General features: G+C 49.8%; 1 long non-coding RNA gene across 2 annotated transcripts in view; it reads left to right on the forward strand.

The window, feature by feature from the left end:
* Window positions 1–994: 994 nt before the first annotated feature.
* Window positions 995–17,602, forward strand: part of LOC137658251 (uncharacterized) — a 91,997-nt gene continuing 75,389 nt past the window's right edge. The window contains exons 1-2 of one of the 2 annotated variants that reach the window (XR_011047299.1): window positions 995–1,697; window positions 2,640–2,807. This is a non-coding gene — a long non-coding RNA (uncharacterized lncRNA). The remainder of the gene's footprint in view (window positions 1,698–2,639; window positions 2,808–17,602) is intronic. The other variant, XR_011047301.1, reaches the window with a different exon arrangement.

Below are 17,602 nucleotides of genomic sequence, written 5' to 3' on the forward strand. Positions count from 1 at the left end.
AGCTTGACCTTAAGGACTGCATAAAAGAAATGGGAAAAATGATAGGATGGAAAGAAGCATTGATAGTTAAAAAAATGAATTGAAAAAGGTAGAGCAGCCATCAACTGTCCAGCAGGTACAACAGAAGATATAACGATTGAAGGAAATGTGAGACAAGGAACAATATATGGACCCAAGCTATGCAGTATAGCAACTGACAAAGTTAATAGCATTAGCAGAAAAAATATCACATTGATAAGAAATATTGAAATTGAATCACTTGTATTTGTAGATGATATAATGTTTCCCTCAGGAAGGAAAGATGGTATCGAAAGTGCCATAAGTAACTGTCATAGCCTAGAGACCCTAAAGAAATTCACTATAAACACCAACCCCAAAAAATCGGGTGTATTAAGAATTAACAAAAGAAAGAATGAGAAAGAGGTGGAGATTGAAACAAAAGTGAAGAACGGAAAAGTAAGTTTAGTTAAGGAATATAAGTATCTGGGTGAATGGTATACAGAGAAGGGAAACAAAGAATTGAGTATCAGTAAAAAAACCCAGAGAGTTGCATATATGACCCAAGAAATAAGAAAATATGGGGATACGAGAAAAGTTGGAAAGATGGCATTGGAAGTCAGAAAGAAAATATATGAAACAGTAGTTGTACCAACAATATTTGCCAACGTGGAGACCTGGAGTGTAATTAGGGACAAAGATATGAAAGATCTAGAAAACCTACAATACAAGATAATAAGAAATATGTATGAACTACCTGCGAGTACTCCATATTGGGGCATACTTGCAGAAACGGGAATATGGCCGGTGTCCTGCAGAATAGAATATAAGAAATTAATGCTCTTCCATGACATCATAAACTCCGAGGAAAAAAGATTAATAAGAGAGATAATTGAGGATCAGTTGAAGAACCCGTATGGGAAGTGCTGGAGCAAGAGCGTAGAAGAAACCTGCAGTAAATATGGGATGGAAGTGGAAGAAATAAGAAGTTGGGGGAAAAGGACCCTGAAAAAAGAAATCAAGAAAATAATTATAGAAAAAATAGAAGAAACTATAGAAGGAAAAAAGAAAATAATGAAAAAATTAAGATTTATTAAAGGAAATGGCCCTCTGCCTTATATCAGAGAAATGTATCTGGATAAGGCATCCCTTGTGATGAAGGCAAGATTAAATATGCTCAACTTAAAAGCAAATTTCAGGGGAAAATATGATGACAATTTGTGTGATTTATGCAAAGAGGAAGAAGACACCACCGAACATTTATTTTTATGCCCAAAGTTAGAACAGCTAAAGAATGTAGAAATAAGTTTAGGTATGCTGAAAAATCCTAGCAGAGATCTGGCTGCATTTATAGATAGGGCAATGAATATAAAAGAAGAGTTTAGGAAGCCCAAACTGATTACCACAACAGGTTGCCAAAACTGATGATAGCAAGGTGTTATCCTATCCAATTTCAAAGTAGAAGGGAATAAAAGTAAAGATAGAGAACCTCATTATGATATTAATTTATTTAAGGCACAGGTGAAATAAACTTAATAAAAATAATAAGAATAAGCTTAGAAGCTTTGCACCTATCTATAACGAGATAGAGTGCCCGCAAACTTACTTTGTGGAGTGAGCAATAAGGAACCAGGAACCAGGAACTATTTGTCCATGTACGGACTCTACACTTATGTAGTCACTTTGATTTAGACTAAGAGGTAATTATATACGGTACTTTCTATTCTATGCAAATACAGTACATGGACCATATATTTTCTAATTGGTTATATTGTTTTATCCATTTCTGCCCAAGATTATTGGTGATCTATTGGTGTGGCTTCACTTCCCTTCACTTGCAAATTAGTGAACTTGAGTGCTCGTATTTTAGTGTTTTTCTATGACTTTTTGTATAGCAAACCCATAGAACGCCCCATTTAACATGTAGGCCTATGCATATCTTCTAACAAGAATTGACGGAGCATATGTTACTCATCATTTAACAATAGCGGGAAGCAAAGCTGATTCTAGATATGTTGTAGCCAGGGTCTATTTACTATAGCGGCCACCTGTATGTATTATTATGTCTAACTTAGAATACGGCATTGTAAGGGGGGTAAGCCCCCGGTTTTTAAGTAGGTAAGGACACGGCTTATAGGTTAGGTTAGGGGGGAAAGTTTAGGTTAGTTGATATCCATTTTTAATCATTGTGTGAGGATCTGGCTGCTGATATAGAAAGGCTTCCTGTTGCCTAATGTCGTTTCGATAAAAAGAAAAATAGCTTATAGGCCTTTTTAGAGTGAAAAGGACTAGAAATATAGTTACCGATTGGACAACATTTTTAACAGAAAAATTAGTTTTTCCTTTAGTAAATAATGTGCTTTCACTAAATTTGACCTTCATTGCAACTGCAAGTTAACCAAAAACCCATTAGACCATCTAAGAACGGGGATTTTTTTTTCTTTAAGAAATCCAGTGAATTTGATCCACGTTGCGCTTTCATCACTCTCGGGGAAAAGAGAAGCATCAAGCTCCTATGGTCTGGCAATTAATATTGCAATGATCAATAATAAAACCAAATAATGATATGCATTGCACTCAGTGTTGAAGACAATGCAGTTAATGCTTTGATTCATAAGATTCGTTGTTTGGATCCTATACAGAATGTAGAGAAGAAAAACATGGTGGTGGTGGTGGTTGGGGGGGAAGGAGCTTGCCACTTTCATGCTGAAATGATGCGGAAATTCAAGAGGCTATACATGATAATGGTGATGAGGCACATAAGGAATGCGTAGTAGGTATCACATGATAACCTGCTTCCACTGTCAGAGGTATGGACATTTTGAAAATTATATTTCCATCCAGTCCGACACCGGAAACATACTTGGGTCGAGTCTCACGAAACCAATTCTAAAGACGTTGGGCGGGATATTACTGTACTCTCACAACGGATGATACATAGTTTAAAGCAGATAAAGCATTGTAAAATAGTACTGTATGTTCATATTCATATTCATATCCATATCCCCCCTCCCTTATTTAAAAAAACTATTTTGTTTCCTCATTAAACCACTTGCCGTTACATATACCAAAAAACTAATGATTTGCAGCAATATTAATGGTCTGGGATACATATTAAACACAAGATAACCCTTTGGAAAATATATATATAATATACAGTATTTATATATACAGTATATATATATGTATGTATGTATGTATGTTCGTTCCCAATTTACTAATGCTTGACTTATTCACACTTGCCTTTTGTATTAATCATAATATCTAGTAATAAATATTAATTGATATTCTATTTGATTTACATATCACGGAAGCTAGAAAAAAATGCTAAACAAATTGTAAACCAATATAAGATAAAGTTAAAACCTAATCCAGGGAAAACCACATAGGAGAGCTGATATTACGATGTAGACAGTAGACTAGGCTCAACCTACTGTACCTGAAATGCAATTGTAAAAGATCAAAGGAAAATTATTTGAATTTTGAAATTAAAAGAGGAAAAGGTGGAGTCTATAGTAACATGTTGGTTAAAAGGCTACAGGGTGTTAACCCCGCCAAAAAAAAACTTTGTATCAAGGACTTATTACATCAAATAAAGGGGCTCAGCATCAGTTACTTCATATATAGATAGGTATTTGTTCCGTAACCGAAATACAAACCACGCTATTTATATAGGGTTTACTTTCGGCGTAGCTGAAAGGACGAGCCATTAGAATTTAACGAGGGTGTACTACCCCCGCGCTAGTTAGCGGTGGGTAGGGGAGTGGTAGCTAGCTACCCCTCCCCCCTCACACACTGGTGAACTGCTTCACTTCACTTTTGGCTCGGACAATGAACAGACGTCTCTGTCCCGTCCTCGCATGGCAGCCATTAATGCTTTGTCTTACTAAATACTTACTTTTCCTATACAGTACTTATATATATGTAAACATTCTTATATTTATGTATATATTTGAGTATAGAAATACAGTAAGTTTCCTTTTCAGTGTTTGTGCTGTGTGTGTGTGTGTGTAGGAAGTCCACTCATTGTACGACAACTTCTCCGTGTGGTCTCAGGCCACTACGGTGACTTTTCATGGGTCGCAATCTCTCCCTTGGTCCTTCGGTCTCCCTTCGGCGGGCTCCGTGGGGAATCATCATCGCTGGACTCTACTTACTAATATGTTCTCCGCTGTTCCTCCTTCCCTGCGGGGAACTTGGTCTATCAGCGTGGGGAACTTGGGAGTTTTGTTTGACTACGGTCTCTCTCTCTCTCCTTGAGTTCGTTCACCCTTTTTATTATTATTACGTATTACGGTAGCTTCCTTCCCGTTACGGGTTGAATTGCTTCTGTTTACTGTCTCAATTATTTTTTTATTTAAATCTAATTGCATTTGTTAACTTTTCAGCTTCTGTGTAGAACGCTTCCCTTCGGGGTTCATTCGTTCTTACGATTAGTAACATTCTTAGTTGAATTACATATTTATAATTGTTTTAATTCTGTTTTGTTACAGTTCTCTACCTTCCCTCCCCCTTCCCGTGAGTGGCAGTGGGGAAGGAGGGCGCATTCCTGTGTGTAATTCTTATTATTCTTTCCCGCGGGGGTTCCTCTTTGGAGTTCCCCCGGGGGAATTAATGTTAACTAATTGTTTTATTTTCACAGTTAACTATCTAGTTTTTTGTTTGCCTAATGTGCCTACGAAGCAGAGCTGTCCTGTTGGGTCCTGGAGAGTCTGCCGTTGCCACCTCCTCTACGACTTCGTCATGGGCGTGTTCCTTCTCCTAGAAGTTCTCCCGTGACAACTGTCAGCTCTGGGCGTGTTCCTTCTCCTAGAAGTTCTCACGTGACAACTGTCAGCTCCTTAGTTCATATAGAACGCTCAGGAGGTTCGCATCCTTGGGTGGGTTCTTCCCTTCCGAGGGAGGGTCCCTTCCCAGGTATGAGTTTTTTCCCCTTCATGGGGGTTTCTTCTCCTACCTTAATTTTTTTCTAGTCTTCCGGCGGTTATGCTCTTGGTGCTGAGCTACCGCTTTTGTAACCATGCTCAAGGGGCTGAGTGGTTGCAAGGCCGGACCATGGTGTTCGTGCGATTTTGCTCTTGGTGCTGAGCGGTCGCACTTGCAGCTACGCTCAAGGGGCTGAGCAACTGCAGGAGCTCCTCTTCGGAGGGTTGCTCTTTATGGTCAGCTTGCTGATCCAACGGCCCTAAGGGGTGCCTTCATCAGTCTCTTCTATGAAGTGTTCTTCTTTCTCGTTCGCGAGAGAGTACACTCTAGAGACTCCTCTTCGGAGGACTCCCTACTGCTGTTGTTGCTGAAGGCTCAGTTCCCCCCTCCGAACATCTTCGAGGGGGCAGATGAGTCCAACGGTCTCTCCTGCGAGTGTCTCTCCCCCTCGGGGGAGCTCACTAACAGAGACTCCTCTTTGGAGGACTGATGATGGTGCTCCTGTCCGTGGTCGTCCTCATCTTCAGCCGCAGAGGATCCTCCTCGACGAGACAGACTGTTGCTGCTGCTTCTCTAGACCTGCAATCTTCGACATCTGCCAGATCTTCTTGTCTTCCTTCTCCGTTCCTGGACGCAGTAGCGCTGTGGGCGCCTCCTCCCCATTTTCCAAACGGGCGCCGGTCCCTTCGGGGCTAAGGGCTTATCTCACATGGGAGTAAGCCCTTTGGTGCCAGGTTTTTTTACCTGTGCTACCTCGTTCTACTGCGCGAGTAGTTCACAAATGTTCCTGATGTGCGCAATGCGCGCCCTCGCACCCACGATCTCCGGATCTGGGCGCAAGTTTCCTGCTGTGGACCAGACTTCTGCTGAATCAACCTGATCGGCGGCTACGCGCCATGCGCGCCTACGGTCTCCTGAAAGCCCACGATCGCCTGCTCGCCAGCGCATATCTGGTCACCCTTTCCTGATATGCGCATTGGGCGCCAACGTTCACCTTCGCGCCCACGATCTCCGGATCTGGGCACAAGCAGGGAGGTTGTTCTTCACTGAACTCCACGTACACCTGCTCGCCAGCTCGCTTCTGCGCCACCTTCCTGTTATGCGCATGCGCGCCATCGTTCGCCCACACGCCCATGATCTTTGGATCTGGGCGCAGGCAAAGACATTTTCCTGATACTGTATGCGCATACGCGCCATCGTTCGCCCACGCTCCATCGTTCGCCCACGCTCCATCGTTCGCCCACGCTCCATCGTTCACCCACGTGCCTATGATCTTCGGATCCGGGCGCAGGCAAGGAGTTCTTCCTTCGCCTCCTCGCCGACGATATCTCATACGTCTGGCCGCGCATTTCTCAGCTGGCCACACAACTACACTTCTACGATATCCTGGTTCCTGCCTCGTCACGCGGTTCAAGAAGTTCCTTTGCTAGCGCACAGGCGCTCACAGGTTCTTCTAGACTTACAGCGCCTCTACTTCACCGCCGCCCAAGAGATACCTCACAGGCATCCCTGGGCTCTCCTTATGCACCAGCGATCCTCTACGCGCCTGCGCGATTCGTCGCCTGCGCACAAGCGTTCTCAACGCCAACGCTTCAATCGTCGTAGGTTTCCTACGCGCTCACGCGTTAACTCTCCTATACGCGAGCAGTTGCTATGCGCCACCGCTTGCCAAACACGCCTTCACTTGACCACGCGCCATCGCTCGGCAACGCGCCATCGCTCGGCAACGCGCCATCGCTTGCCAACGCGCCTTCGCCCGCCTACGAACCATCGCTCGCCAGATCGCGCCATCGCTCGTCAGCGCTCCATCGTCCGCTTACGCGCCATCGGTCTCCCGGCCGCCTGCGCTCGCCCGCACGCCCACGCGCCCGCGCACACGCGAACCTGTGTTCGCCCGCGCGTGAACCAGCGATTTTCCAACGCTCGAGCACCAGCGCTATTCCCGCCAGCGAGCCATCGCTCGCCGAACGCGCCATCGCTCGCCAACGCGCCATCGCTCGCCAACGCGCCATCGCTCGCCTACACGCCATCGGTCTCCCGACCTCCAGCGCTCGTCCTTTCAACCGCGCTCGCCCACGCGCACTTTCGCCTGCGCGCCCGCGCGCGAACCAACGATTTGCCATCACGCGAGCGCCTGGGTGATTTCCACCGCTATTCCCGTAGGGCGGGAAGCGTGTTATCGTAACACGGGCAACCTGTGAGTCATCTGGGGCGCGTACTACCAGTTCACGATATTCTAGGGCGGGAAGCCCCGTAAACGCAGAGCATGGCACATACAAGAGCAGGAAGGATCTTCAGAGAGGTCTGGGCAACATCCTTCTTCCTTTCGGGCAGTCCCCATCATCTCTACTCCTCAGGATCGTTCGATTCCCTTTCCCCTAGCAGGAGTCGCTGACACTGCATCTGTCAGCCGTCAGCAGAGGAGGTACAGTACTTCGAGATCATGGGGGAACCTGGTTTTAGCCCTTCCTCTGCACCATTCCGTGGAAGGGCCTCCCCAGGGAGTTCTTCTCTCGAGAAGTTCTCCGCCCGGCTGGTGACTTTCTCGTCTTCGGAGATCTTAAAACCAGAAGAGAGCCGCAAAGTGTGCCATGCGGGCCACTTCGTGGCTGGTTGTCTGGTTTGGATCTCTGGGCATCCTGCTGCGATCCGAGATTTTGTCCAGGGAGAGCGCCAGGAAGATCATGGAAACTTTCCTCCTCTCGGGCACGGGCTTCTCGTTTTCCAGCTCACCAAGTTTCGAACTTGTGGGCAAACTCGATGTTGAAGTATTGAGATGCAGTGACCGAGATGTTCCTCTCGGAAGTCCCAAATGGATGTCGGCAAGCTCAGACACTCTACCACTCTTGGAAAGACCTTGTTTTGAGCCCAAGGACAGGTAACGGACAACTGAGAGATGGAGAAAGCGAATCACGGTTCGCTCCTCCATAGGCGCTTGCATCCAGACTCTACAACCTCCAGTGCCTCAACAACAACAGCCTCGTCAGCCTAGGACATCGGAACCAGCCCCGGCAGCTAAGACAAGGTGTCTAAACAGCAGCCCCCTCCTGTCAGAGGCAAGAAGGGCGGGAAGTCCTGGGGAAGCAATAATCCTGAGAGAGCGGCCGAGGCCGCAAAAGCTAGGATTGGCAACCCCCCTGCAGGGTCCCCGGTGGGGGGATGCCCAAGGTTGCGCACTCAAGTGGCAGCAGCCCGGGGCCGATTCCTGCACGATCTCTGTGATCAGCCAAGGAATCGCGCCCCGTTTCTTTGCATCTCTACCTCCGCTGACAGCAAATCCAGTGTCGCCGAGTTCCTATGCCATGGGATCCGCAAAGGGGCTAGCCCTTCGGGCAGGAATCGAGACCATGCTCTAGAGGAGGCTCTCCAAAAGGTCATCGACGGCTCCCCCCCCACGGCTTCTTTAGTCAACTCTTTCTTGTAAGAAAGCGTCCGAAATCTGGAGACCTGTCTCGACCTCTCTACCCTGATCAAGTTTGTCAAACAAACTTTGTTCAGCGTGGAACAGCAGAGCCAATCAGGCTTGTAGTGTGACCACAACTCTTCATGTGCACACTGGAGCTGAAGGATGGATACTTCCAGATCCCGATCCATCCGTCTTCCAGGAAGTACTTGGAATTCAGCCTAGACAACAGTTATACCAGTTCAAGATTCGGTGTTTTTCGACCTCCCCGCAGCACCTCAGGTGTTCTCCAGAATGTTCACCCTGTTATCTTCATGGCCACACAGGAGCGGCTTCCGTCTCCTTCGCTTTCTGGAGGACTGGCTATCCCAGGCAGTCTCGGAATCGACCCTTCCTCAACACCGAGACAAGCTTCTGGGACTTTGCCAAGATCTAGGGATCATGGTAATTCTCGGGAAGTCTTCTCTGCTCCCATCTCAACAATTGGGCTATCTAGGCATGATATTGGACTCCAATCTCCAAGCCTTCCCATCAGATGGCAGGATAGCAAGGCTGAGGAGAATCGCAGAACCTTTCCTCAGACGAAGAGAGCTTCCAACCCAATCTTGGTTATGCCTCCCAGGTCACCTTTCCTCCTGGCCAATCTAGTTCCAACGGCCATCTCAGGATGAATCCCTGCGTCAGCGGCCCAAGTCCCGGTGAAACCAAGACAACGATTCCCCGGACATTCGGGTCCCTTTGGAACCTGCGGAACTAATGGACCTTCAGTGATAGCTGACCTATGGAACCTTTGCAGGGGAATGGATCTTCTCGCCCTTCCCCCTCATTTGATGCTGTTTTCGGACTTGTCAAAACAAGGGGGGGGGGGGGGGGGGTCCACGTTCCGAATCAGGCTTATGGTCAGAACCAGAAGGGTACCTCCACTTCAATGTGCTAGGAATGAAGGCCGTAGTCTGGCCCCTCAACACTTCCTACAGACCCTGGCGAGTCACTCCGTGGACGACAACTCCACGGTAGTGACTTTCGTTTCAGCAAGCAGGGAGGTACCTCTTCATATCAACTTTCTCATCTTACAGTGGAGATACTGAGATGAACCGAAGTCCACTCATCCGCTGTCAGCTCGTTTCATGCCGTCCAAGGAATGTGCTCTCCGACAGTCTGAGCAGGACTTCACAGATAGAGAGTACCGAGTGGTCTTCGGCCCCCCTTGGTAGCCAACAGGTCCTGGCCTTGTGGACCTGTTTGCGGCAACCTTGAATTTCAAGCTGCCGCTGTACAGTACTACTCCCAGTCCCAGACCCCAAAGCACTCTAGCAAGATGCCTTTCTATACGGTGGGACAACATCGACGTCTACATCTTCCCACCGTTCTGTCTTTTGAGAAGGGGGCTCAACAAGACCGGGCTATCGGTCAACCTGTCGATGACCCTGATAGCTCCTCTGCGGCATCATGCAGAGTGGTTCCCGGAACTTCTACATCTCCTGACGGAACTCCCGAGAGAGCTTCCCCCACGACACGAGCTACTCAAACAACCACACTATGACATCTACCACAAGCCGTAGCATCGCTTTGGCTTCACGCCTGGAGACCATCCAGCATCCCCTCACAGAGAGAGGCGTTCCGCAACAAGTTGCGGAGTGGATGTCTCGACACCTGCGGAACTCTTCTGCAGGGGTCTGCCAGGCGAAGTGTAGAATCTTCTGTGGTTGGTGTGGTGGGAAAGGTACCTCTCCCCTTGATGCCACTATTCCAGCACTATCGGAGTCATTGTTTATCAGCGGGAGGAGATGCTCTTGTCGCAGCTAAGACAAGGTGTCTAAACAGCAGCCCCCTCCTGTCAGAGGCAAGAAGGGCGGGAAGTCCTGGGGGAGCAATAATCCTGAGAGAGCGGCCGAGGCCGCAAAAGCTAGGATTGGCAACCCCCCTGCAGGGTCCCCGGTGGGGGGATGCCCAAGGTTGCGCGCTCAAGTGGCAGCAGCCCGGGGCCGATTCCTGCACGATCTCCGTGATCAGCCAAGGAATCGCGCCCCGTTTCTTTGCATCTCTACCTCCGCTGACAGCAAATCCAGTGTCGCCGAGTTCCTATGCCATGGGATCCGCAAAGGGGCTAGCCCTTCGGGCAGGAATCGAGACCATGCTCTGGAGGAGGCTCTCCAAAAGGTCATCGACGTCTCCCCCCCCACGGCTTCTTTAGTCAACTCTTTCTTGTAAGAAAGCGTCCGAAGTCTGGAGACCTGTCTCGACCTCTCTACCCTGATCAAGTTTGTCAAACAAACTTTGTTCAGCGTGGAACAGCAGAGCCAATCAGGCTTGTAGTGTGACCACAACTCTTCATGTGCACACTGGAGCTGAAGGATGGGTACTTCCAGATCCCGATCCATCCGTCTTCCAGGAAGTACTTGGAATTCAGCCTAGACAACAGTTATACCAGTTCAAGGTTCGGTGTTTTTCGACCTCCCCGCAGCACCTCAGGTGTTCTCCAGAATGTTCACCCTGTTATCTTCATGGCCACACAGGAGCGGCTTCCGTCTCCTTCGCTTTCTGGAGGACTGGCTATCCCAGGCAGTCTCGGAATCGACCCTTCCTCAACACCGAGACAAGCTTCTGGAACTTTGCCAAGATCTAGGGATCATGGTAATTCTCGGGAAGTCTTCTCTGCTCCCATCTCAACAATTGGGATATCTAGGCATGATATTGGACTCCAATCTCCAAGCCTTCCCATCAGATGGCAGGATAGCAAGGCTGAGGAGAATCGCAGAACCTTTCCTCAGATGAAGAGAGCTTCCAAGCCAATCTTGGTTATGCCTCCCAGGTCACCTTTCCTCCTGGCCAATCTAGTTCCAACGGCCACCTCAGGATGAATCCCTGCGTTGGCGGCCCAAGTCCTGGTGAAATCAAGACAACGATTCCCCGGACATTCGGGTCCCTTTGGAACCTGCGGAACTAATGGACCTTCAGTGATAGCTGACCTATGGAACCTTTGCAGGGGAATGGATCTTCTCGCCCTTCCCCCTCATTTGATGCTGTTTTCGGACTTGTCAAAACAAGGGGGGGGGGGTCCACGTTCCGAATCAGGCTTATGGTCAGAACCAGAAGGGTACCTCCACTTCAATGTGCTAGGAATGAAGGCCGTAGTCTGGCCCCTCAACACTTCCTACAGACCCTGGCAAGTCACTCCGTGGACGACAACTCCACGGTAGTGACTTTCGTTCCAGCAAGCAGGGAGGTACCTCTTCATAACTTTCTCATCTTACAGTGGAGATACTGAGATGAACCGAAGTCTACTCATCCGCTGTCGGCTCGTTTCATTCCGTCCAAGGAATGTGCTCTCCGACAGTCTGAGCAGGACTTCACAGATAGAGAGTACCGAGTGGTCTTCGGCCCCCCTTGGTAGCCAACAGGTCCTGGCCTTGTGGACCTGTTTGCGGCAACCTTGAATTTCAAGCTGCCGCTGTACTACTCCCAGTCCCAGACCCCAAAGCACTCTAGCAAGATGCCTTTCTATACGGTGGGACAACATCGACGTCTACATCTTCCCACCGTTCTGTCTGTTGAGAAGGGGGCTCAACAAGACCAGGCTATCGGTCAATCTGTCGATGACCCTGATAGCTCCTCTGCGGCATCATGCAGAGTGGTTCCCGGAACTTCTACATCTCCTGACGGAACTCCTGAGAGAGCTTCCCCCACGACACGAGCTACTCAAACAACCACACTATGACATCTACCACAAGCCGTAGCATCGCTTTGGCTTCACGCCTGGAGACCATCCAGTATCCCCTCACAGAGAGAGGCGTTCCGCAACAAGTTGCGGAGTGGATGTCTCGACACCTGCGGAACTCTTCCGCTGGGGTCTGCCAGGCGAAGTGTAGAATCTTCTGTGGTTGGTGTGGTGGGAAAGGTACCTCTCCCCTCGATGCCACTATTCCAGCAATAGCGGAGTCATTGTCTATCAGCGGGAGGAGATGCTCCTGTCGCTCTCGGCGGTGGAAACCTATCGCCCAGCCCTTAGCCTAGCCTTCAGGCCGAAAGGAATAGACATTTCCTCCTCCCTGGATCTTTCTTCGCTCATACGTAACTACGAACTTACCTGCCCCAGTCGGAAATGAGACCTTCTCCTGGAACATGGTTCGGGCTCTTAGGGCTCTTAAGAGATCTCCTTGCGAACCATTTCACCAGGCTTCTGATCGTCACCGGTCTTGGAAGACGGTGCTCCTGCTCACTCTGGCCTCGGCCAAGCGTGTCAGCGAACGTCATGGTCTCTCGTACGGCGTTGCCCACTCAAGAGGATAGGTGGAGGTAACGTTCAGGTTCGTTCCTGAGTTGGTTACTAGACTCAAAATCTGGGAGTCCCGGACCTTCGGTCGACTCCTTCAGGATTTCGAGTCTCCGTTCTGTAACAGATGACCCAGACCTTCTCCTACTAGGCCCAGTAAGAAGTCGGAAGGGTTATCTTAAAGAACAGCTGCAGTTCGTCCTAACGTGCAAGCCCTGTTTGGGAGCACAGGGAGGACGGAGAGGAGGGCCTTCAAGAATGCCTTTTCAGCCTGGACGCAAAGGACCATCCATCACGCCCTGAATCCAGATCCTCCTCCGTCACGTCTCCTTAGGGCACACGATGTCAGAGACATCGCAACGTCCCTGGCCTGCAAGAGAAACTACTCTGTGACGGAGGTTCTACAAACTGGAGTCTGGAAGCGTCTAACGACCTTCACAGCCCACTACCTGCAGGTCGTAACCCACTGGAGCCTCGATACATTTATCGGCCCTGTGGTGGCTACACAACAGCTGGTCTAACCTCAGGCTCCTTATTGGACAGGTAGCAGAAGGTTGAGGGCATTATTACCCGGTTTTAGTCTGCATGAATGAAAGAAGTATGTCTGGCCCTTACTTCTTTCTTCATCCTCCCCTCTCTTGGGGAAAGCAGCATCCTGGGTTCTCTGCATAGCTGACCTCAAACCTCTGCAGGTAAACCATGCTTCCTTGTGTTCCTAGTATTAAGATAATACTGTCGCGTCCCCCATACCCTGATGAGGTGGTATTGGGAACGTCCTAGCCTAGAATTCCAGCTAAAGGACTTTAGGTCGACTTCCTAGGACAAGTCACACTTCTTCCCTCCACACACAAGCTTATGTAGGCCGCACGTTTCTTGCGTAGCAAGAACTTGCGAGGTGCAGGGACTCTTTTTCTCGAGTGCTGCTCACTCGGATTCTGAGTCCCCGGGTAAGCCAAAGCCAGTAAGGCTGGGGACTTTCCACCCTGCCTAAGGGTAAGTCACCCTATGTAAATAGCGTGGTTTGTATTTCGGTTACGGAACCAATGACAAATTCGGAGATAATTTGTATTTTTCCTAACCATACAACCTTAGCTATTTACACATATTTGCCCGCCAGCCCTGTCCCCCAAGGCAAGTCCTACCTCTAAGTGAAGTGAAGCAGTTCACCGGTGTGTGAGGGGGGAGGGGTAGCTAGCTACCACTCCCCTACCCCCTGCTAACTAGCGCGGGGGTAGTACACCCTCGTTAAATTCTAATGGCTCGTCCTTTCAGCTACGCCGAAAGTAAACCCTATGTAAATAGCTAAGGTTTGTATGGTTAGGAAAAATACAAATCATCTTCGAATTTGTCATATTAAAGAAGTTTCTGCTATAAAGAACGAGTTTTAAGATTCCGAAAGGCGTTACTGAAAAGCCACATTTTAAAAGGGAAACTAACACAAGAACACCACCTAACCTAATTTAGGAGTCATATTCTTATCTACTGGAAGTTTACTCCTGTCCCAACCAACTACATAAGAAGTGTTATTGGTGTGTTTATTATAGGTGATTAGAAGTCTTGATGTCATTAGCCGACTGAAAAATTTACTTTTAAACATAAGACTTACACGGTAGTTATATATATACTGTAGCTTACGTCCCTGACGTCACGGCAGAAAATTCAAAACTCGCGGCAATCGCTGATTGGATAGCCAGGTGTACCACCCCTGCGCCCTAGCCAGGTACCTAGGAACCATTCCAGGAACCCTCAAATATTCCCTACTGTCGCTATCGGCGACACGTGGATATTCTGCTCGACAGTTTGCTGATATTTACTGAATTACTTTGGAGATGTACAAAACTTTGGTTGTTGATTCCCGCTTATTTGATTTTGCTTTTGGATATTCATGGATACGTTTGGATTTAGAAATTTTTGACCCTTGCTTGTTCTTGTTGATTTCTCTCTAAAAATTTTTCAAAATAGCCACCCCCCTATAACTTTTAGGATGTGTGTGAGTGGGTGTAAGACCCGAATGGCTAAAGCTTCTCTTGATCCCCATTCACTCTGCGTTAAATGCAGAGGTAAAGAATGTGATTTGGGTGATCGGTGTGATGAGTGTGTTCATTTGTCAGAGAATGAATGGATTGAGTTTGATCGCTATAGGCGTAAACTTCAAAGTGATAGATTAAGACGAAGTTCTTCTCGTTCTTCAAAAGACCTTTCCTCTTCCCGTGTCACTGACCCTATTCCTTCCCCTGTAGTGGTAGATTTTGATCCCACTACTGTAACTGCTAATGAGCCTACACTTAAGGACATGTTGGTAGCGATTCAAGCGCTGGGCGCTAAAGTGGAATCACTTGCGGAGGACAGAACGCAGCTTATGTCAGATGTAAAGCAGTTAAAGGGTGAAAGTGCAAGAAGTGCAGGGAAGTTATTTAGTGCGGTGGAGGGTACGCTTGCTCGCGTCTGTCGTTCTCCTAGTCTTAGACCTCTTCCAAGCTCCCCAACCCCTGGAGGAGGAATGTCGAATGGCAAAAGGAGACGAGAGGCTTTAAAACACGAGCAAACGTCCCCTCGAACGTACCTGCTGACGTTTCCCAGGACGTTCGCCCTCACCATAGGAAAGGTGAGTTGTTCCGTAACCGAAATACAAACCACGCTATTTACGTAGGGTTTACTTTCGGCGTAGCTGAAATGACGAGCCATTAGAGTTTTAACGAGGGTTTAACTACCCCCGGGCTAGTTAGCACGGGGGTAGGGGAGTGGTAGCTAGCTACCCCTCCCCCTCCACACACCGGTGAGCTGCCTCACTTCACTTTTGGCTCGGACGATGTACAGACGTTTCTGTCCCGTCCTCGCATATTGACAGCCTTAATTTGTTTGCTTTTTCTTCTAGTGTGTGTTTGTTGAAGTTGGCCTCTACCTTTGCTTTCCGCCATGCGGAAATGCCCTGGACTTCCCGATCGCCCCTGTGGAACTTTTATGTCGCCGATCAAGACAGACCCTCACACCCTTTACCCGCAGTGTCGAGGTCAACGGTGTAGTTGTGATAATCTGTGTATGGAATGTCGGGAGTGGCCTACCTCCCAGTGGGAGAGGTTTGCGCGGCGGCGTAAGAAGAGTTCTAAGAGAGACCGTTCTTCCCCCCAGGGGAAGGAAGGCTCCAAGGACTCTTCTTCTGTTCCCCGAACCTCCTCCGAAGCTCCCACTCGTTCGGTCTCTCGTGAGAGGCCGCCAAGTGGTAGCGTAGGCCCTTCTTTTGTTTCCAAAACTCGGTGTGTGGGAGAGGGCGTTGCCTTCCATAGCGAGGCAGCTCCCCCTCCTCCTCCGGGGGAGGATATTATTGATTTTGTAGATTACGATCAAACCGTGTCTAATGATGATCTTTTCCAGCTTTGGGCTTCCTTGGGGCTTAAGGGCTCGCCCTCCGAGGAAGCCCTGTTTGATCTGATCCATTTGGGGGCAGCTGTCCAACAATCGCCGGTAATACCAGAGGTAGATCCTCTGGCTATTGACGAAGTTGTTGTGACAGAGGCGTCTGACGGGTCGGGTCAAACCCCTGCTGTTGCTGTTGCTGCTGCAGGCCCTAGTTCCCCCTCCGAACATCCTTCGAGGGGGAAGCTGGGTCCAACGGTATCTCCTGCGAGTGTTGCTCCCCCTCGGGGGAATGCACTAACAGAGACTCCTCTTCGGAGGACCGACGATGCTGATACCCTGCCACGTGGTCGCCTTCGCCGTAAGGCTCGCCCTCCACTTCGTCGCCGAGGCCTTCCTTCTCCTTATAAGGGAGCCAAGAGGTGTCTACTCTTCGGGTCATCCTCGTCGTCCCCTGCGGAGGATTCTTCTCGTCGGGAGCAGACCGTTACAGCAGCTCCTCTGGACCTCTCTGCTATCGTTCGCGATCGCCTGTGCCTGCCAGATCTCCCTTGCATCCGCAAGCACCGGTCCCTTCGGAGCAGAAGGACCTCTCCCACGACGTGGGTGAGGCCCTTCCGCGCCAGGTTACACCTGTGCGCCCGTCTGAAGGGCGCAAGTGCCACCGCTCTCCTGATCGCCAACGCCCTCCTGCTCGCCAGCGCTCTCCTGCTCGTCAGTGCACTCCTGCTCGCCAGCGCTCTCCTGCCGTAGAGTCTCCTGACTCTCCTTGTCAGCGCTCTCCTGATCGCCAGCGCTCTCCTGCTCGCCAGCGTTCTCCTGCTCGTCAGCGCTCACCTGCTCGCCAGTGCTCTCCTGCTAGTCAGCACCCTGCTCGCAAGAGCTCTACGGCAGATGAGTCGTCAGACTCTTCTTGCCAGAGCTCTCCTGACCGTCAGCACCCTCCTGATCGTCAGCGCTCTCCTGAGCGTCATCACTCGCCAGATCGCCAGCGCTCTCCTGATCGCCGATGCGCCCCTGTTTCAGCTTTCACCTGCTCACCAGCGCTCACCTGCTCAGCGATCGCCTGCGCGCCAGCACACTTCAGCCCCTGCTGCGCGCCCTGCGCGTCAACAGTCTCCTGAGCACCGCCCACCTCCCGCGCATCAGCACACTGTGACACGGCCAGTTCCTGCTACGCGCCCAGCGCGCCCACGATCTTCGGATCTGGGCGCTGGCAAGGACATTGTTCCTCTGCTTCGTCAGCGTTCCCCTACGCGACGACCACCGCCTGCTTTCCAGTTTCCAGCGCGCACTAAAGTGCATATGGTCCCGCGCGCCCACGAACCAGTTCCTGAGCCCACCCACGAGACTTCACCTTCGAGACCTTCAGCCCCGACGCGCCATCCTACGCGTCAACGATCTCCTACGCGCCAGTATTCTCCTGCGCGCCCGCGCGATTCTTCGCCTGTGCACGAGAGCTCACCAACGCGCCATCGCGCCCACGCCTTTGATCGCCACAGGGCTCCGACCCGTTCTCGCGCTAACTCTCCTGTACGCGGTCGGTCTCCCACGCGTTCCACGCATCATCGATCGCCAACGCGCCGTCGTTCGCCAGCTCACCGTCACTCGCCAACGCACCTGACATCGCCTAGGCCACATCGTTCGCC

The sequence above is a fragment of the Palaemon carinicauda genome, chromosome 19, assembly GCF_036898095.1.
Source record: "Palaemon carinicauda isolate YSFRI2023 chromosome 19, ASM3689809v2, whole genome shotgun sequence".
NCBI classification, from domain to species: domain Eukaryota; kingdom Metazoa; phylum Arthropoda; class Malacostraca; order Decapoda; family Palaemonidae; genus Palaemon; species Palaemon carinicauda.